This window comes from Mesoplodon densirostris, chromosome 6 (genome assembly GCF_025265405.1).
Source record: "Mesoplodon densirostris isolate mMesDen1 chromosome 6, mMesDen1 primary haplotype, whole genome shotgun sequence".
NCBI lineage: Eukaryota > Metazoa > Chordata > Mammalia > Artiodactyla > Ziphiidae > Mesoplodon > Mesoplodon densirostris.
The window spans coordinates 14,988,175-15,010,285 of NC_082666.1; positions in this window are offsets into that span (position 1 = coordinate 14,988,175).

The window sequence follows — 22,111 nt, forward strand, 5'->3', positions numbered from 1 at the left end:
GCATCTCCCTAAACCCCCCATAAAAACTGAGCTAGGATATGAAAACCAAACACACTGACAGCATCTATTTTTCAAAAACCTGAGTTACAAGGTATCCTCCAAACCTCAAATTATGAGCAGATGTGGACAACACACTGACACTTTGAGATCTGCATAGTATCAGAATCTGTGAGGGAGGATACAGAGCAGTGCAACAGATTCTCTGATAGCCCTAAAAAGAGGACAAGGGCCAACTCTACACCAGACACTTAATAAAAAGCAGGCAGAAGGACTTGGGACAGCAACCTTAACTGCTGGGTTTTCATACACTTCCGTACATAGTAAAGTGCAGTTATCCCTGGTACAGTCTGAAAGGACTGGAATACCTGAGTTCATTGAACTCTTAAAAGGATGTAGCTAACCTCTATTCTAGGGCAAAATCCCACATTGATGGGAAACTGCTGGAAATGGAATCCAGATTAAGCTGGACAGAGATGATACAGCAAAAGAAGGATAAGATCAGACAACAGTGGGAGAGAAGCAAGGAGATCTCAGAAAGCACAGGTCATATTATGAAGCAACAAAAGAGTGCTCTCGAGCCATGAAGCTAGAACATCTGTCGTGAACCACTTATTCCTCCCCAAAGTTCAGGAAAACTAATTTCACGTAACAATAGGCAGAAAGGGATGAAGTCTGAGCTCAGTACAAATTTACTAATAAAGAATGAGACAGAGGAGGCTAATATCATCTCCACTGGTGATGAAAACACACCGTGAAACATACCTGTAAAACAGACGAAAACTGTAGCCTAAAATTTCAAAAGGTACTAAAAGAAATTAAAATAATGATGGGGAAATGAAAACATCAACCTGTAAAAGAAAAACTTAGTAATGAAGTTGTAGAACTCAAGAAAGAATTAGAAATGGAAGAAAAAAACTCAAAGATAAAGATTAAACTAGAAAGAACACAAGAGTGAATGAAAACTTCAGAAAATATCATGAAGTAAAAGTGAAAAGGAGTAAAATTTTAAACATCAAACAAATGAGGAAAGAGATGAAAAAAGATTTGAAAGTGACAGAAATGAAAGGTAAAGAATAACATATATATTATATAATAAAAATTCAGAACGAACACCAAAGCAATGGGATAGAAATAATAAAAAGTGTAAAACAACTTTCCTAGATTAAAAAAAAAAAGGTCTGACAGCACATACCGAAAAGAAACACCATGTACCCAAGAAAAATGACCCAGGCTGACCAATACTGAAACATTCTAAAAAGTACTTTGTGCTCCCAGGCAAAAGGAGTAAGCCACTGAAGAAGGCAAGAAAATCTGATGGTCATCAGACTTCTTGACAGCAACACTTTATATTAGGAGACAATGGAGTGGCATATTTAAGATACTCAAGGAAAGATAATATAAGCCATATATTATAAATCCAGCCAAACTTATATTCAGGTATAAAGACTGCAGACAAACTGCTATCAACAAGCAAGAACTCAGGAAATATTGTTCCTAGGAGGCTTTACTGAGTAAACTACCAGTGAATGAAAATGACTGGAGAGACATTGACATAAGGCCTGGTGGTGAGCATTAAAGATATATCTACCTGTAAAACTAAATATAAGTGATGGTTATAAGGGAGAAAGTGCCGGCTGTAACAACTATAGCACTGAAATTTTAGGAACAGTGCTACTGCTTTTTAAAAGGGAGGAAGCATAAAAATATAGATTAAGCTTATGACTGCTTTAGAGTTATTAACTAGAAATAAAAGATATTGTTCCAAATCAACTCCTGGGATAGAAGGTGGTGAAGAAAGGGTTACCAGCAAATTTCAGTATTATTTACAGTAGCAAACCAATAGTCAATTGCCAAAGGAGGATACTGGGGTTCGTATATAAAAGTATTGACTTAGAGGAGGCAATTTGAACAAACATAACTAACTTTCCTAAGTACTCCATCCTCAAAAAAAAAAAGTAAAAAGATAGAAATAAATAAAAGAGACCACATTATAAAGGGCCATTTGCATAAAACAGTATGTCAGAGGGCAAATAAAAAATCATATCAATAAATGCAATGGGCTTAATTCACCTATTTTATTATTATTATTTTTTTTGCGGTACGCGGGCCTCTCACTGTTGTGGCCTCTCCCGTTGTGGAGCCCAGGCTCCAGACGCGCAGGCTTAGCAGCCATGGCTCATGGGCCCAGCCACTCCGCGGCATATGGGATCTTCCTGAATCGGGGCACGAACCCATGTCCCCTGCATCTCGGCAGGCGGACTCTCAACCACTGCGCCACCAGGGAAGCCCCTTCACCTATTTTAAAAAGAAGTTCTCTATTCTGCTATAAAAATGATATATAGACTCTGAAACTATATGATGTAGACAGGTTAAAAATAAAGTAAAAGGATGGGCAAATATATACCAGCAAAATGAAGATAAAAATAAATCAGAGGACATTTCCATTATCCCCCCAAAGAAACCTGTATCCATTAGCAGCCAACTCCCATTTTCTTCAATACCTCCAGTTTTAGGCAACCACTAATCTACTTTCTATCTATAGATTTGCCTAACTTGTATGTTTCATAGCAACGGAATCATACAATGTGTGCTCTTTTGTGACTGCCTTTATTCACTTATAATCTTTTCAAGATTCACCCATGTTATAGCATGTATCACCTTCAGTCCTTTTGATTGTCAAATAATATTCCATTGTGTGGATAATTCATTGCCTTGATGGTTGCACAACTCTAAAACCATTGAATTCTAGATTTTAAATGGGTAAGTTGTTTGGTATGTGAATTATATCTCAATAAGTAAATAACTAAAATAAATCAAGGTTCATAATCTTTATATCAGAAAAAGCAGAATCTAGACAGGGTGACCAATGTGTCCAGTTTGCCTGGGACTTTGCTGGTTTTAGCACTGAAAGTCTCACATCCTGGGGAATCCCTGGGCAAACTGGGACGTTGGTCACTGTAAATTTAGACCAGTGATATTTAAAGGAGACAAAGAAAAATATTTATAATGTTAAGTTCTATAAAGCTCAGTGAAGATAGAGTCATTATTTATATTCATGCATCCAAAGCCACAGCCAATACATAAAGCAGAAATGATAGGAGATGCAAGAAAGAATAGAAACTCATAGCAGTATCTAACATACTTGGCTCAACCCAGGACACATGAGGTGAACAAAATTTGATAGAATTTAGAAGGCCTAAACAGCACAATGAATAAAATAGATATCTGAATCTCAATAATTCAGAATACAGATTATTTTCAAGTGCACGTAGAATATTCATGCAATTGTCCATATTTTAGGATACACACACATGCACACAGACATACACACACATATGCCCCTCAGTAAATTCCAAGGAATAGGAATAATAAAAATTTATGAGGGTATTTATTTATTAATTATTTTTAAGGCCGCCACTGTGCAACATGCAGTATCTTTGTTCCCTTACCAGGGATCATACCTGTGCCCCTTGCATTGGGAGTGTGGAGTCTTAACCACTAGACCACTAGTGAAGTCCCTAGACTGCCAGAGAAGTCCCTGTGAGGATATTTAATAAAAGGAGAAACTATTTAAAAAGTTGTAAAAAGTTTTCTCTACCAAGAATTTTTAAAAAAACTGTTATTAAAAATACCTTGGGAAAAGTAAAACAAAATTATAAAATTATTTGAAAATAATGAAAATATCACATGTAAAATCTATAGAATGAAATATTTGTCAGAGAAAAAAATCAGAGCATGAAATACCAATATCAATAAAATTAAAAAGATAAAAATAAATGAATAAAATAATAAAGCTAGAAAAATCAATAAAGTTAGAAAAACTAGGACAAAGTAAACTAGAAGAAATTAGGAGGAAGGAATTGATAACAATGTAAGTAGGGGTTAGTGGAATAGAAATCTTAAACTAATAGGTAAATCCAAAAGTTGGTACTTTGAAAAAACATTAATAAAATAAGCCACTAGCAAATCTGATCAAGAAATTGGTGGGAGAAAACATAGACACATAAAAATAGTAACCCCAGAAATCCCCTTGAAGACTTCCCTGCCTCCTGAGATCTAGGGGAATTCCATGGTTTGAATAAAGCTGAAGCCCTCCCTCAGATTTCTGGTAATTCAAGATAGGAGTGAGATGGGGCGTAGAGAATGGTGTTTAACTTTGTCGTGCCTCTATAGCTCTTAGAGACTGCATGGATTTTGCTTCTGTTTCATACTACTTCACACTTAATGTAAATTTAACCCCTTCTTCATAATTAGCAACCACTGCTACCATCATGATGAAAATGATCTATTCCTAGTATTTGAGAGTACACTATATTTTACAGAAAAATTCAGAGGAATCGTATCAGCCAGTACCCAGTACTCTGCTTTCTCCGTTTTCCAAGACTCCCTTTTTCCACCCTTCTTCTTTCTACCTTTCCTCCTCTTTTCCTTTTTTGTTATCTTGAGAGCTTCAAATTCATCTCCCTGTATGACAGAGTAGCATCAACTTTCCTCTTATGTCTTCATGCCCATCATATAATGCTGACTTGTCAAATTTACACTTATTTTCTCCAAAAATACAATTTTCTCTTTAGTAGCTTTGGTTATGTTTATAAACATTGTTATGCTTATAAGATGCGAGTCACTAGTGGGCCACAGAGGTAAACAGGACAAGGTCTAGGCAAGGTACAGTAGGATAAAAATTGCTGGTAGGGATATGCTGTGGAAAATAGTTTGGTCGTTTTTCTAGAAGTTAAACTAAGAATTATCACGTAAATTAACAATTCCTTTCCTCAGTATATATCCAAGAGAAATGAAAACATATATCCACACAGGAACTTACTTGCAAGTGCATGTTTATAGCAACATTATCATAATAGTCAAAAGGCAGAAACAAACTCCCATCAACAGAGAAGAAGATTAATAAAATGTGGTATATCCATACAATGGAATATTACTCAGTCATAAAATGAGCAAAGTACTGATCCATACATAGATGAACCTCTAAAACTGAAGCTAGACACAAAAGCTCACCTATAATATGATTCATTTTATGTGATATATCAATAATAGGTAAATCTGTAGAGACAGAAAGCAGATTAGAAGATACCTGGTGATAGAAGAGGGAGGAACAGGGAGTGACTTGGCACAGGGTGTTTTTGTGGGTTAATGGAAATGTTTTGAACCTAGAGAGACCTGCTTGTGACACAATATTGTGGATACCCTAAGTAACACTGAATTGTACACTTTAAAATAGTTAATTGTATGATATGTGAATTTCACTTCAATTTTTAAAATACACAAATCAAAAATAGCCAGTGGTCAATGGTATACATGGTATTACTTGGGGATCAGTAGGAGAGAAAAATCAAACCCTGGGTTTCTTATCTTGGATGCTCTTGAAAGGCAAGCCTGAGATGACAGCTTGCTTGTAGGTAATGATCCCAGGGAACAGGAGTGAGGGGCTGGGGAGTGATTAGTAAAGTAGGGAAAACATACCAGATGTGTCATCCAGTTGGCTACTGCTCCAGAAGCTTGATGCTCCAGTTCACCATAACTCTTGAAAAATCTTGAAATGAACCCGAGAACCTCAGATTGAGGACAAGAAGGGAGGTGTTTATCCATCCAGTGGTTAAGAGGGCCCTTCTGTCACTAATTCACCTGTACTTCTGGGTTGCACATATTTGAGTATCCATCAGGTTCCCAAGGTTGTCCCATTGCTTGCTTGGTGACAAAGAAGCCCATGACTGGGAATTGAGCGGTATGTGACACAGGCTAACAGGTCTCACTGCACCTGCATTCAGCTGTAATGAGATGAGACCAGGATGAGGCTGGTCTCTGTGGAGGAAGAGGTGTGGCTAAAAGAATTTGATGCCCAAGTGATACTAAATCAGGTATTTAACCAGGTATGTTGGGTCAGGAAGCAACAAATCATGCTGCCACCACCCCATTCCACCTTTCAGAATATTTTGACTAAAATCAGTATATGAATATCTAAGTGTACTCTCCTTTAAGGCTCCTTCATCCTTAAAATTAAAGGGACTGCTTAAATGCTAACACTTGAGATCTCTGGCTTTAATAGCCTGGCTTGACTTGAGAGTTAAGAGGACCAGAGGCTGTCATTTTCTTTTGTGACGATCTAGTGATAATCTTTCTTTTTTCTTTTTTTTTTTTTTTTTTTTTTTTGCGGTACATGGGCCTCTCACTGCTGTGGCCTCTCCCGTTGTGGAGCACAGGCTCCGGACGCGCAGGCTCAGCGGCCATGGCTCACAGGCCCAGCCACTCCGCGGCATGTGGGATCTTCCCAGACCGGGGCACGAACCCGTGTCCCCTGCATCGGCAGGCGGATTCTCAACCACTGCGCCACCAGGGAAGCCCTGATAATCTTTCTTAATGTGAAGATTTTCACTAAAAACATCCATTACACTCATGTGCATTTACAGATGAATATCATGTTCCCCTCTATTTGTATTTTTGTACTTTTATCAGTGTTAAAGGATATTCACTCTTTCAATAAATATCTGTGAGTCATTCACTGGGTGCCAGACACGGAGAAAAGCAGTGGCCAAAGCAGGAGACAGGCTGGATATACTTGATAGTACTGAAGGAAATTTAGAATTGGGCACACAGTTCCAGGTGCCAGGAGAGCTGTGAAAAGGCAAACATGACAAGCCATGGGGGTACCTCAGTGGGACCTACTCAAGTTTGGGGAGTCAGGAAATCTGGGTAGACTCTTCCAAGAAAGTGATGTCTTAGATACATTTTGGAGGATAAAGTGGAGGTTGACCAGAAAGCCTGAAAGGGCATCCAGGCCCTTAGAGGCCCAGGGGACTCTACCAGGTAAGCAGGACAAATGTTACCATTGCCATTTACAAATGAGGAAACTGAGGCTCAGAGAGGGGAAGTGACTTACTCAAGATCACATTGGTAAAGTGACCCAGTTTAGCAGAAAACTCAAGAGAATTTTTGCTTTATGAGAGCCTTCCAACCAAACAGTTCTCAAGATGAAATAGGATTTAATTACACTTGCATTAGATTCAGAAACCGCCTCCTGGCTAATTCAGCTGGGGGCCTGATTATGATAGCAACAGCAGGACACCTGGGTACAGCATACCATCTGGGGCTAAATCTGGTGGGTGAGTCTGTCAAGTTTTTGATTGAAATCCTCTTTCCTTGCATTAGTTTCCATTATCTCTATCCATCGGAAATTCAAGCCATTAGTAAAACCCAATTTAATCTTCAGAAACTGAAATATTCCTGCACTGACCTACAGGAGGCCACAGCTTCCCAGAAAATAGTCCGCCTGTAATCTTGTACATCAGCACATTTACTTCCCTTTAATGGCCATCAATCCAAGAAAGACGTCCTTGTTGGCATGCTAGTTCCTGGGTGAGAGAAACTAATGCTAAGAGTGCCCACAAAGAATGAGAGAGGCTCATGGTTCAAATGTAATTGTACAGGAGCAGTGTTCAAATGTCTTTTTTTAAAAAAAATTACGGCAGTGGGGAAGAAAGAATGGGCTCATTCAGTGGGTCTCAGAGGCAGAATGAGACCAGTGGTAGAGTTTCTGGGAAGTCAGTTTTGATTCAGTGTATCTAGGCACCCATTGGAGCTGCTTGGCACTATCCCTCACTACTGCTGTGTGGGATGCAGGTACAGTGAGCTCTCCGTTTTGGAGAAGGTGTAGGAGAGAATGGGGTATCAGCATCCAAATACCTGTGAAGGCAAGTTTTATGTTGGATAGAAAGTGAAACTAGAAATCCTTTAAGAAAATTTCTAACCTAGTAGTTATCTTGTCTGTGGAGTGATTGGCCAAAAGACAAATATACTAATACAACCTCCATCTATTTTGTTCTCCCTCCAGATTAGCTCATTGTGACCTTCAAACAGAGTTCCCTGAGCCCTTCCTAGGGCATATCACAAATGCCTCTATTTCTGGAAATTGCCGCAGACTTTAGACACTTCTCTTCTATGTATTAAAATTTGTGTATCCTGTATCACATCATCCTGAAATCTTTAAAGATGCCAATATAAGACAAAGTATGATCTTGTGGGTTAAACAAATGATAATATTTGTGCTCCCAGGGACTGTATGGTAACAGAGATTTTTTTTTAAGATTTCAAAGCACAAGCTTTTATTTTTGTAATCAGTTTCTGTTTATTTTGTAATTTTTTAAAATTTATTTTTAAATTAATTTTTATTGGAGTATAGTTGATTTACAGTGTGGTGTTAGTTTCTGCCGCACAGCAAAGTGAATCACTTATACATATACATATATCCACTCTTTTTTATATTCTATTCCCATATAGGTCATTACAGAGTATTAAGTAGAGTTCCCTGTGCTATACAGTAGGTCCTAGGTCCTTATTAGTTATCTATTTTATATGTAGTAGTGTGTATATGTCAATTCCAATCTCCCAGTTTATCCCTCCCCCCTTCCCCCTTGGTAACCATAAGTTTGTTTTCTATATCTGTTTTGTAAATATCTCTATTTCTGTTTTGTAAATAGGTTCATTTGTACCAATTTTTTAGATTCCACACATAAGCGATATATGATATTTGTCTTTCTCTGTCTGACTTACTTCACTCAGTATGACAATCTCCAGGTCCATCCATGTTGCTGCAAATGACATTATTTCATTCTTTTTCATGGCTGAGTAATATTCCATTGTACATATGTACCACATCTTCTTTATCCATTCCTCCATCGATGGACATTTAGGTTGCTTCCATGTCCTGGTTATTGTAAATAGTACTGCATGTCCTGGTTATTGTAAATAGTACTTCAATGAACATTGGGGTGCCTGTATCTTCAAAATTATGGTTTCTCCTGATATATTCCCAGGAGTGGGATTGCTGGATGATTCAGTAGCTCTATTTTTACTTTTTTGAGGAACCTCCATACTGTTCTCCATAGTGGCTATGCCAATTTACATTCCCATCAACAGTGCAGGAGGGTTCCCTTTTCTCCACACCAGCATTTATGGTTTGTAGATTTTTTTGATGATGGCCACTCTGACCGGTGTGAGGTGATACCTCATTGTAGTTTTGATTTGCATTTCTCTAATAATTAGTGATGTTGAGCATCTTTTCATGTGTCTCTTGGCCATCTAACAGAGATCTTTAATGCCTTCATCCCCAAAGGGAGAAGCACAAACTTAGTTATCAAACAGCGCAATGCTCTCAGCGAATATGTGGGGGAAATATTAAGTGAATAATCATAGGGAGTAGATGTTAGGAGTCAGGATACCTGGGTTTCAGCTCTAGATCTCTGCCCCCAAAGCTGTGTGATCCTGTGAAAAAAATCAGCTCTGCTGGAGAAAGAGTAAAGGACAGGCAGGGCTGCAAGAACAATGCACGTTAGGAATGAGAACTTCTTTCAGTGAATGGAGAAGAGGGAGTGTCATGGAGACTTGCTGGAAATTAGTCTTGAGAGGTGGATTGGGGTCAGAATGTGAAAAGTATTGACTGTCTCATGAAGGAATTGGACCTTGGTCTGTTATAAAATGTATTTTCACTGAAGATTTTCTAGCAAGGGAACAGCATGCTCAGAGGAGCACTTAACAAAAAGAAAAAGGACACGTACGAAGTGGAGGACAGATTTTCTTTGATGAAGACTGAGAGTTCATTTAGGTGCCCCCAACCCGGATGAGGGGTGATAAGAACCCAACCTAGGACAGGGACAGTACAGGAGACAGTGCCAATGTATTTGGGAGTGAGAGTTCACGGAACTTGGAGCAATTGCTCAAGGGAGGCAAGACCCAGATGACAGTTAAATGCCACTCTGGGATGGTCAATCTAGATTTTCAGGAACATTTCAGGAGGAAGTAGAGTAGACTGGCTTAGAACACAGTGTTGGCATCAAACTCATTCTTAGTTTACTCCTGGCTCTGCCATTTAATAAATACATGAAATTAGCTGTGTTCCCTCTCGGAGTCTCCGCTGCTTCATCTGTAAAATGGAAGTGGCAATAATAGCAACTTCATAAGATTACTCTGAGGATTCAATGAAAAACACCTAAAGGAATTTAGCAAAGTATTCAATACATGGGAAAATGATCAATAAACATAGCATATAATTATTAATTATTGTATAATACGTGGAGGATGCAAAGTAAAATGGATTTGAAGGTGACATTTTACAGAAGTCAGATTTTGCTTAGGTAAAATCAGGGAGCCTTCCTTCCTTCCGTCCGTCCATCCATCCGTCCGTCCTTCCTCTTCCTGTTTTTGCAACTAAAGCAGTGTTTTTGTTGCTCCCATGGGATGATAAAACCAAGGTTCGACGGTTTGAACCTCTTAAGGTCTTTCCATCTTTGCTTCTGCTTTTCTCTTTGCTAGGGTTTTGTTCTCTCTGTTCAGGTTTTATTCTCTTGGAAGGCTTTATCCTTATCAGAGAAGCAGGGTTGGAAGTGGTCTGTGACCAAGCATCTCAGCTTTATCAACAAAGACAGACTGGCTCCCTGTAGCACCATTTAAGCTTTAGCAAGAAAATTTTCTGATTAGCTTCATTTGGCCAGGTCACTCCTGGGACAATCAGCTGTACCTAGGAGCTGGATAGTGGGATTAAACCTTCATTCCTACTATTTGGTTGGAGTGGGGGAAGGAACATTACAAAAATAATAAGTCTATTTGCAAACCTGTTGATTTTGCTGAACTGGCTTTATAATTTTGCATAAGGGCTTTTCTCATGCCATGAGGACACACTTGTCTATGCTTTCTTTGCTGGGCACAGAAACTGGAAAAGGTGGGGTACTGCCTCCCCTCCTCCTCCACCTTGCCCCCTCACAGTGCTCCCATTATGGGCTCAGTTGGCCAGATAACATCCCAGATACTTGGGCGTTGAGGGTCCGTGCTGGTTGGGGCATGCTGTCTTTGCCTGGGCCAGCTGCCCTGCCACCACTTGAGATTCCGGGCAGATCTATGAATGAACACATTTCAAATGCTATCAATATTTTATGAATTTCCATCCACTTACTTTAATGGGGAACTGTAAAAGCATTTAGCCATATTACACCCCATCTCGCAGGCACTGCATTATTCCAACAGAGCTGTTTTATTAGCATCACCTACCAGGGTTATTGGGATGGCTTTATCCCTCCCCCCCAAAATTTGTCCATCTGCATATTTGTAAATCTGTTTGTCCATCTACCAGATTTTCTCTAATCTATCTATTAAATGAAATCAATCATTAGCAAAGAGAACACAGTTTTGGTAATAGTGCATGTGTACACATACTCACACGTGTGCACACATTCATATGCACACACACTACTGCACTAAGAAAGATTTCATCTCCTGGCCTTGCATGACTAGACTTAAGCTTTAAAAACACCTTTGGTTTTATGGACTCCCCTGGGTTCTCTGCTGGAGCATTTACTCCCTTGTCTTCTGGGAAAAAAATTCTCGGGGAAGCCTCTTACCTGAAGTTTAAATATTTGAATTTGATGGTGAAGTGTCCAGGCATTAAAGTCAGAGGGCCACTGGTTTCACAGCTCAGCTCTACCACTTACCTTTGTGATCTTGGGCAAATCGCTTGACTTGACAGAGCCCTCTCTGTAAAAGGGAGATTTCAGTAGCCACCTTTCAGGAAGTGGTGAGGATCAAGTGAGGGAGCCTGTGAATGAGCTCCGTGAAGTACCTGCATGGCGAGGGGGTGATGGCAAACACATGATTCCTGAAACTGAAGGGCTTGGGGATTTCTCTCTTTCCACTTCCTGGATATTGAGAATTTCTGGGCTAGTACATGCATTTGTTTCTGGAGATGGCATCAGCCTGAAGGGTATACCTGAGCACAGCTTCCCTCCCACCACAGTTCATCTCCCCACCAAAAATCCCACTCCTTCCGGACCTCACCCCATCCCAACCCACTCTGAGAAGCCTTCCTTCGTCCCCCAAGACCGGATTAGGGACCTTTCTCTGAGCTTTCCCATCACCACCCACCTTGTCTGCATATTACAGCATTTACCTCACTCTGTTATAATTATCTTTCCCCTTCTGGATGATAAGCTCTTTGTGGTCAGAGTTCAAGTATTATTTCTTAGCACAGCTAACAAAGCTCCTGGGGATCTGAGCTCTGCCAACTTCATCTCTCAGAAGGCTTCTAACCACCCCATCTCCTCTGTCCATTGAGTCTAGCCACCATTTTGTTCAGCACCTACTCTGTGCCAGATAGGGTTCTAACCACAATATATGCAATAGCTCATTCAATCCTTATATCAGCCTTAAGAGATAGGGACTATTCTGATCCACATTGTACAAATGAGGATGCTGAGGCTCAGAGAAGATGGGAAACTTAAACAGGGTCACAGCTAGTAAGGAGCAGAGCCAAGGTTTACCCTCTGGTCTCATTCTGGAAACTGCACTCACCACTATGCTCCACCCTTTATTCATACTCTGTTCTATCCCATGGCTTTAACAGAATTGACTGCCACATAGTCCTCTTCTCTATGCCATGTTCAGTGTCAACTCCTTGCCTTTGCATATGCTACCATTCTCCCTGGAATTCCTGTCTGCCTCCCTGACTTTTCTTCCACTTGCCCTTGAGTCAAAACCCCTTCCTCAATGCCCTGGCTGTATGTACCTAACATGGCACTTGTAGATCAGGTTAGACTGGTGGCTTCTTAGGGCAGGGGCTGTCTGTGCCTTGTTGAATCATGGTACCTAATATAGTTGCTGGCCCCTAATGGAAAATTAATCCCTATTTGTTAAATAAATTTTTTGACATTTCTGGAATCTGAAAAGGCTTTCCCAATATTGTCATCTCTTTTAACCCTGACTTCCACATAAATTGTATACGTAAATCTCTGTCTTTGATAACATGGTTATCTGCATGCATAACTAACTTAGATGCCAGATCAAATGAAGTAACTGTGAGGTAAAGGTACGAGTAATGTATGTCTGTCTGAATTGCTTAAGGACCAGCCAAATGAGTCCTAGGGCTCCAAAGCTAGGTTGGTGCATGTACAGAGTGTTTAGGGTAAAGATTGGGGGTCTCATGCTGATCTCTCTGGGACTCTTTGAAGAGGAAACTGTGCCTGCACAAGGAAAATGGAGAAATGGAGGAACAAAATACAGACTTTATGCCTAAACATCTGGGCCCATGTGGCTCTCTCCAAATGCCAAGCATCTTTGGTAAGTGGTGCTGGTATACAAGGTTGATGGTCACAAACTTAAGTATTTCCTACATTTATGAACATAAATGATAGGGTCTCCAGAATGGACTTTGAGTCTACTTACCCAAACAGCCTCTTGGACAAGGAGGGCTGCCTGCTAATTCACCCAAAAGGGTGGTAATCCATAGTACAGAATGAGCATAAATTCAGATATACTTCGTCTTTTAAAGCAGTGAGCCTACTCTCCATTGAAATGAGGCCCAAAGAATGTTAGATTCTGCCATCCAGATTAGCATCTTTTCTGAAGGGTGTCTGTGGGGTCTATCCCTTCTAGGCTAAAGTACTGGACGTGGGGCAGAAAAGTTCTTCTGCATAAAGCATCCAACTTAAAATGTGTAGCAGTGGAGAGTGCCAAACAATGAGTCTGAGACAAAGTTCATAGATGGGCAGTGTCTAGTTTCACTGCAAGGAAAACCAAGCTAAGACGTCAAGTGGCAGAATCAGAAGACAGGTAGACTTGGGATTTAATGGTGGCAGATGATAGTGAAAAGAGGAAGGTTCTAGGTGTTTGTTACAATCAGAGATAGAACTTGCTTTGTCAGCTTTCTGTCCAGCAGGTCAGGGTCATCAACAAGCATAGGGCTCACTGGAGTACACCAGGGAAGTCATGATCTTCTGAGTAAGTGGTCAAAGGGGATCTTGGCTGGAGCTAATCTTCTTCTCGTCTATCTCAGTGGGTCTGGTGGTGCCACCTGGGTGAGATCGCCAAGCTTCCTTCCCTTCCCCAGCTCCCTAAGTTCTTCCATCTTTAGCACAAGAATGAAGATCATTTCTAACAAGGAAATGATATCAGCTGCCAAGCCCCATCAGCCACCTGTGTTTCCCCTGGCCTACTGCCAGCAAAACCTTTCTCCTGAGCAGACAGAAAACATTTCAGCCTCGTGACAGCCCCCTGTCACTCTGATGACCCATGTCTCTCTGCTGACATGATAGCTGAGTGTGTGAGACAGACAGTGTTTGTGTGATGCTGGCAGCCTTGTAGTGGAATCACCAGACTGGGATGATGGGGGCAGGTTGGGGCTGGGAGATCTGGGAAGCTGGGTCTTTTCCTCTTCTGTCCATCTCCTACCCAGCAGGTTGATGAGATAGCAAGAAGCCTTCTCAGTCTAGAAGCCCAGTCCGTTGTTCAGAGAGCTATAAACATCTCAGTAACACTATGAGTAAGATATTATTAATAGCCCCATATTCCCGATGAAGAAACTATAAGAACTCAGAGAGGGTAAATAACTTGCTAAGATTATACCAGTAATGAGTAACAGATCTAGAATTCTGATTTAGGCCTCTTTGGTTCTAAAGCTTATATTGTTAACTTTTATGTTCTGTTTTCTAAAATGACTGCTTTTAGCAGGCTAGAAAGTTATATGTATATATATCTGGTATAATGCCTATCAATAAAACAAAACCTTATTGTAACTGAAAGGAGGAAATGTACCATATAACATTCATAGGTTTCTTAAAACATATTTATTTATTTTCCTCTTTTTTTTTTTTTTGGCTGCATTGGGTCTTAGTTGCAGCACACGGGATCTTTGTTGAGGCACGTGGGATATTTTTCGTTACGGCGCGTGGTCTGCTCGGGCTTCTCTCTAGTTGTGGTGTGCAGGTTTTCTCCCTCTAGTTGTGGTGTGTGGGCCCCAGAGCCCATGGGCTCTGTAGTTTGCGGCACATGGGCTCTCTCGTTGAGGTGCAGGAGCTCAGTAGTTGTGGTGCGCGGTCTTAGTTGCCCCGTGGCATGTGGGATCTTAATTCCCCGACCAGGGATCTAACCCATGTCCCCTGCGTTGGAAGGCAGATTCTTTACCACTGGACCACTGGAGAAGTCCCAGCATTCACAGGTTTTTAAGTAAAACAGAACTGGGCTTGAAATCCTCCATCTCCTAATAGCTGCGTGACACTACTGACCTCTCTGGAGCTCAGCATTCTCATCCGTAATATGGAATAATAATACTTGTTACTTTGTGTAATGATGATGAAGGTTAAATAAGAAAATATATGTGAAGTCTACATAGTTAACAAGTGTTGAGTCTTACTCTGTACAAAGCCTTCTCATGCGATCCTAATAACAACCTTGAGCAAGACACCATTATTATTATTATTAATTATAATTCTCTTTTTACAAATGAGAAAACCAAGCCTTAAAGAAGTTAAATAACTTGTCCAATGAAGTTAAATGGCAGTGTGGGACTTGAACTCAGTGTATCTGACCTCAAAAACTACTTCTAGGCAGACACAGTGAGCTTCATTGGTAGACAGAGTGGCCTAAGATCTGTCTGAAGATCATTCAGGACTACAGAACATGCTCTTTCACCGTATCAGGCTGCCTTTTTTTGATAGGACAGACTATGGGGAACCTATATCATTCTGTTGAGTCTGTAAGAGCATTTTATTATACACAGGCTGTTTGGAATTTGCCCCAATATTCTCTTTTGAATGACTGATGTATGTCAATGGCATATATATTGAAAGAAAACAGAGCTTTCTTTTTGGTATTCGTGGATGTTTCTGTAACTCATACCTCAGAGTATAGCAAGTTCAATGATCAAAGATCTTTTTCTAAAAGAAGTAGATTAATACCAATTAACAGGTCGAGGTAGGAGTTGAGACCTTAGCTTGTTCACAGAATGAGTTGTGACTTCATGTCATCTGACACGTGCATAATTACACACACCAGGAAGCATACACCAATGCATACATCACAATAAATGTGTGCTTAATTATAAGTCACCATGCATATATGCTTAATTATACATCCTGCTACCTGCAGGATTAATAACATGTAGTGTTACATGGGCACAGTCAGAAGAGGTGACATTTGATGACTTTAAAAGAGCTTGGAGAACATAAAGGAGCAATTTTTAAACAGTTGCATAATGTGTGTGCTTTCTTTTCTCTCCACAGAAGGCATCAGACACTAATTTCTACTCAATCAATCAAGAAGCATTTATTGAACAAGTCCTGTCAATTTTGCTTTTATAGTATCTCTTCCATCTTTCCTTTCCTTTACATTTTCATGATTGCTAATGTCATCCTCTCTCGCCTGACAGTCTAAGGTAATTGGAAGGACGCTGCATTCAAATCTCTCTCCCTAACCCTTGGCCAGCACCTTGGCCCAGGACACCATCATTTCTTCTTACCTGCATTTCTGTAGAGGTCCCTAACAGGTCTCCTGCTTCCTCCTGGGTCTTAAACTCTCCAGCACGAACCAGGGAATCTTTGGAAAACTCAATTCTTTTTTATTTAATTAAATTTTTTTAATTGAAGTATAGTTGATTTACAATGTTGTGTTAGTTTCAGATGTACAGCAAAGTAATTCACTTATACACACATTCTTTTTCAGATTCTTTCCATTATAGGTTACTACAAGATACTGAAAATAGTTCCCTGTGCTATATAGTAGGTCCTTGTTGGTTATCTATTTTATGTATAGTAGTGTGTATATTATTAATCCCAAACTCCTAATTTATCCCTCCCTTCCTTTTCTCTTTGGTTATCATAAATTTGTTTTCTATGTCTGTGAGTCTATTTCTGTTTTTTAAATAAGTGCATTTGTATCTTTTTTTTTAGATTCCACTTATAAGCGATATCATATAGTATTTGTCTTTCTCTTTGTGACTTACTTCACTTAGTATGATAATCTCTAGGTCCGTCCGTGTTCTGCAAATGGCATTATTTCATTCTTTTTTGTGGCTGAGTAGTATTCCATTGTATATATGTACCACATCTTCTTTATCCATTCATCTGTCAGTGAACACTTAGTTTGCTTTCATGTCTTGGCCATTGTAAATAAAGCTGCTATGAACATTGGGGTGCATGTATCTTTTCAAATTAGAGTTTTCTCTGGATATATGCCCAGGAAAACTCGATTCTGGTCATCTCAATCTTTAGCTTAAAACTCCCCAGTGACTGCATTTATCCACAAAAGCTTGGCATTCTGAGCTTAAGCTACAGGGCCCTGTTCGTCCTGGCCCCTGCCCACCAATCCAGCCTCTAATCACTCTTGCCTTTCCCCTCTGAGGTCCAGCAACACTGCTTTCTCTCCACCCTTTTAGCAAACCATAATTTCTCCTTCCTCAAGATCCTTTCATACATATTGATCCTTTGCCTCCCAAAGTTCTTCTCCAGTTCTGTTTATCTAATTAAATCCTACCTAACCCTCAGATCTCCACTCAAATATAACTTTCCTAGGAAAGCTTTCACTAGTGCCCCAGACTAGGTTAGTTCTCACTATCAAACGCTGTACTGTTCCTTCATAAAAAGTTGTCACTATACACTATTTAGGGTCATCTTTGCAATATTTTGATTAATTCTTGCCTCAGTCATAGTAAGTTCCACAAGGATGACGTTTGAGTGTATTTTATTTTCCATTATGTCCTCAGCTCCTGGTATAGTTCCTGGCACACAGCAGCCTTTTAGTAAGATTATCAGATTTAATGAATGAAAATATAAGATGCTCAGTTAAATGTGAATTTCAGACAAACACATTTCACATTTTTTTTTAGTTTAAGTATGTCCCATGCAATATTTGGGATATACTTACACTAAAAATTAAGTGTGTACCTGAAATTTAAATTTAACTGGACAGTCAATATTTTATCTGGCAACCCTACTTCTAAGCACTTAATATTTGATTATTGAACGCAAAAATGAATGAATAAATAAATTAAAGATTAAATGAAGATTCAGAAGACCCTGGTTCTACTTCAGCCATCATTCCTGGTTTCCCTTCACCAGTCACTTGATTTGTCCTCACATACACAGTGAAGGTCAGTGATACGTAACTAAGACTCCTATCATATTGGCATGAAATAGTGGAAAAATATGGCAAAAGCCAAATAATGATCTCTCCTCACCACAGTCCTCTCAGGCCAGTTCTTTATTTCTAGAATTATCTGACAGGCTAAATTATTCCATTCTCCTCCTCCAAATCCTAACTCTCCCTCATGGCCAAAAAAGAATCTTAAATACTCCTTTTTTGCCTGCTCTTCTAGGCCTTTTGTAATCTGATACTATCACATTTTAGATCTAACATGCTAGAAATAATATTTAATATTAATAGTTAAAAAAATAAAAATCAATGGAAAAAATCCATAATGAAGAAAACTTCAAAAGTTTAAATAAAAACAGAATCAGTATTAGCGATTTTTCCTTTGGCCTCAGGCTCCAATATGGCTTAGCACAGCGCTTTTTATTTAAACTTTTGATATTTGCTCATTGTGGATTTATTTGCATTTACCGTGATTTTTAAAATTTTTGAATTAGAGTATCTGTTATTGTGATTACGGAGTGTTTTGGCCTCCCCTTCAGCTCTGTGCCTCTTCGTAGTCCCAGCCCTGGCATGTGGAGACAGCCTTGGAAGGCAGCATACAGGGAAGAGGCAGTCAGGAGCAGACAGAGCAGCATCTAAAGCGCCATATGCTGATTTATCCTTTGGGCCATGGGAATAGAAAGGGTTTGAGCAAGAGAGGGCCAGATTCTGATTGAGTTTTGGAGACATGTTCTTTTTTTTTTTTTTTTTTTTGCGGTATGCGGGCTTCTCACTGTTGTGGCCTCTCCCGTTGTGGAGCACAGGCTCCGGATGTGCAGGCTCAGCGGCCATGGCTCATGGGCCCGGCTGCTCCACGGCATGTGGGATCCTCCCGGACCGGGATGCAAACCCATGTCCCCTGCATCGGCAGGCGGACTCTCAACCACTGCGCCACCAGGGAAGCCCAAGAGATGTTCCTTTTTAATTGAAGTATAGTTGATGTGTAATATTATATAAGTTACAGGTGTACAATATAGTGATTCACAATTTTTAAAGCTTATTTTCCATTTATAGTTAATATAAAATATTGGCTGTATTCCCCATGTTGTACAATATATCCTTGTAGCTTATTTATACCTGATAGTTTGTACCTCTTAAGCCCCATCCCTATATTGCCCCTCCCCTCTTCCCTCTCCCCACTGGTAAACACTAGTTTGTTCTCCATATCTGTGAGTCTGCTTCTTTTTTGTTACATTTAATAGTTGATTTTATTTTTAAAAATTCCACATGTAAGTGATATCATATGGAATTTGTATTCTCTTTCTAATTTATTTTGCTTAGCATAATGCCCTCCAGGTCCATCCATGTTGCTGCAAATGGCAAAATTTCATTCTTTTTCATGGCTGAGTAATATTCCGTTGTATATATGCACCACATCTTCTTTATGCATTCATCTGTAGATGGACACTTAGGTTGCTTCCACATTTTGGCAATTGTAAATAATGCTCCTATGATCATTGGGGTGCATGTATCTTTTTGAATTAGTGTTTTTATTTTTTGTTCAGATATATACCCAGAAGTGGAATCGCTGGGTCATATGGTAGTTCTATTTTTATTTTTTAAGAAACCTCCATACTGTTTTCCACAGTGGCTGCACCAGTTTACCAATTTACACTCTAACCAACAGCATATGAGGGATCCCTTTTCTCCACATCCTCAGCAACATTGGCTATTTGTGTTCTTTTTGAAAATAGCCATTCTGACAGGTGTGAGGTGATATCTCTTTGTGGTTTTCATTTGCATTTGCCTGCTGATTATCGATATTCTGGGTGATGGTCTGGTCCAGAGAGCTGATTGGAGGGATGGTGACTAAAGCAGGGAGACCACGGAGGAAGGTAGTGCAATGAGCGATGTGTGAGATAAGGAGATGGGCGGATGTGATGAGCACAGAGGGAGACAACATCCAGTGCAATGAAAAGGGACTAACTAGATGTGCCTGGAGGGAACACCCTCTCCTTCACCTCTGTTTCTTGGCTTTTCTTCTCTGCTATCTGTCCTCTGTTCAGCTTAGCATGTCTTGTTAGAATAGATCAGGGAGGGAGGGTGCACAGGGGGCTGGCTTGTTAGCATCAGTGACCATGACTCTGACTACATGGATGCTCCCTGATTTATTTGCAGACCTTCTGGGCATTTTCCCAGCCCCTACATAAATTAGTTCCCCAGAGATTCACACGTTGAATATCATACTCATTGTTCCCTGCATATAGGTTCCCAGAGGTGGCCAACAAATTCACTTTCTGAAATGGTCTGGAAAGGGACTGTATTATTGACACTCTGTCCCCTGGTATTTGTATTTCAAAGAGCAGTGTGCTCAGGAATTCATCATTTCAATTAAAACTCATCTAGGCCTCCTAGGAAAAAGGAATATCAATATTGCAGAGACCCTGACACCGCCATGGACTTGCTGTGTGGTCCTGAGTACCCTGCATGGTTTTTCTGTGCTTCAGCCTCACCTTTGGGAGGCAGCTTGCAGTAGATAAATGACCTGAGCTATGGGATTTCAATCCTGATGTTGCTACTCACCAGTTGTGTGCCTTTGGTCAAATTCTTCAGCCTTTCTGAACAACACTTGCCCTCTCTTCCTGTCAGAGAGAGAGACTGCTGCCCTCCCTTGTAGGGCTGTGATGAGAACAGAAGGTGTCCATGCGTGGCCAGTGCTTAACCCTTAACAGGTGTCCAGTAAATGTTAGCCATCCCCTCCCTGCAATGGTTAATGGAGACGGGTAACGAAAAAGAATGTGCCCAAAAAGGGTGGAATGCCATTATTTTTCAGCTGGCAAAAAACTGAACACAATTACATGCCAAGATTTGCTGATACAATGAATAATTTCAGAGTAATCTTACAGTTGTGTATACAGGATGCCAAAATTCAATATGAGGGTGGGTTTTGGTAAAGTGGAGTCATTCAAGCTAATTGTAATGCCATATTGGGAAATGCTGCTGTATTTGTGTCTTAGTAATATTTTTTAACAGAGTACTTAAAAATAATCATTTTCCATCATTGATCTCTTTTGATAATTTCAGAGAAAAATGAGGCATACTTATACTGGAGCCAGACCATCATAAATTTAGATAATAAAAATAGGCATGCATTGTAAGTCTTTTTCTTGGCTATTCAGCTTAGGTATTCCTTTAATATATTTTTAAGTTGGGTCCCAAGTCAACATAAGTGTGGTCTCACCCTATAGTGCTATTTAACAGTTAAAGTTTAAATATTATTTTTCTGCATCTGTAAGATGGAACCCAAACCTGATTCCTAGGTGTGGTGTAAAGACTAAATAAGAGAATCTACGAAAAGAGCTTAGCTTAGTGTCAGATATAGAGCAAGGATTCAATGAGTAGTTATTGGGACTGCCATCACTGTTACAGTAGCGATGAATACATAAAGTATTCTATTGATTTTTTCAAATCTTTTCTGATTTTATATTGAACGTTTCATCCAACAATGTAAGTGGGCCTCCTTTTTTAACATTGTGGCCTTGTCATGTGACTTCTGTTGTACTCTTCTTTAAAAAATATGCCATAGAATAATTAATTTTTATTTATAAAAAATGAATAAAATCATCTTTTACCTTATTAGAAATGCACTTTTCCACAGAAAAGTGAGGTTTTGTAAGACTCCCACAACCTGGATTCTTGTAAAAAGTTTATTGATTTACCCAAAGTCACCAAGCAAGATCTTTGATCCAGAACACTTTCCACTATCCTGGAAATTTGAATTTAATGTTTTCTTAGTGGATTTTCTTCCAGAATATTTAAATTTGAATTTGACCTTATATCCTTTGGAATATGTTTGGGATACTCCCTTTCTTTTCCCTCCCTTTCATTATGCCATTAGTTGGCATGTTCTCAGTGAATGCAAATTCATTTTTATATCAGCAAAAGCAAAATTGAATAAGGAAGGCCATCTGATATGCAGTAAATCAAACAAAGCCACAATGAATTTCAAAGCCAAGTATAAATTTAAGACATAGCATGATGTATAGGAAAGAGAAATGAGCTCAAATCAGGTGATTTGGAGTCGAGCTTAGACTCTGCACTGACTCACTGCATGACCTTGGGAAAGTCACTTAGCTTCTCTAGGTTTCTGATTTTTCCTTAGTAAAATTAGGTGTAGTGCTAGATAATCGTGAATTAATCACTGATTTCAATT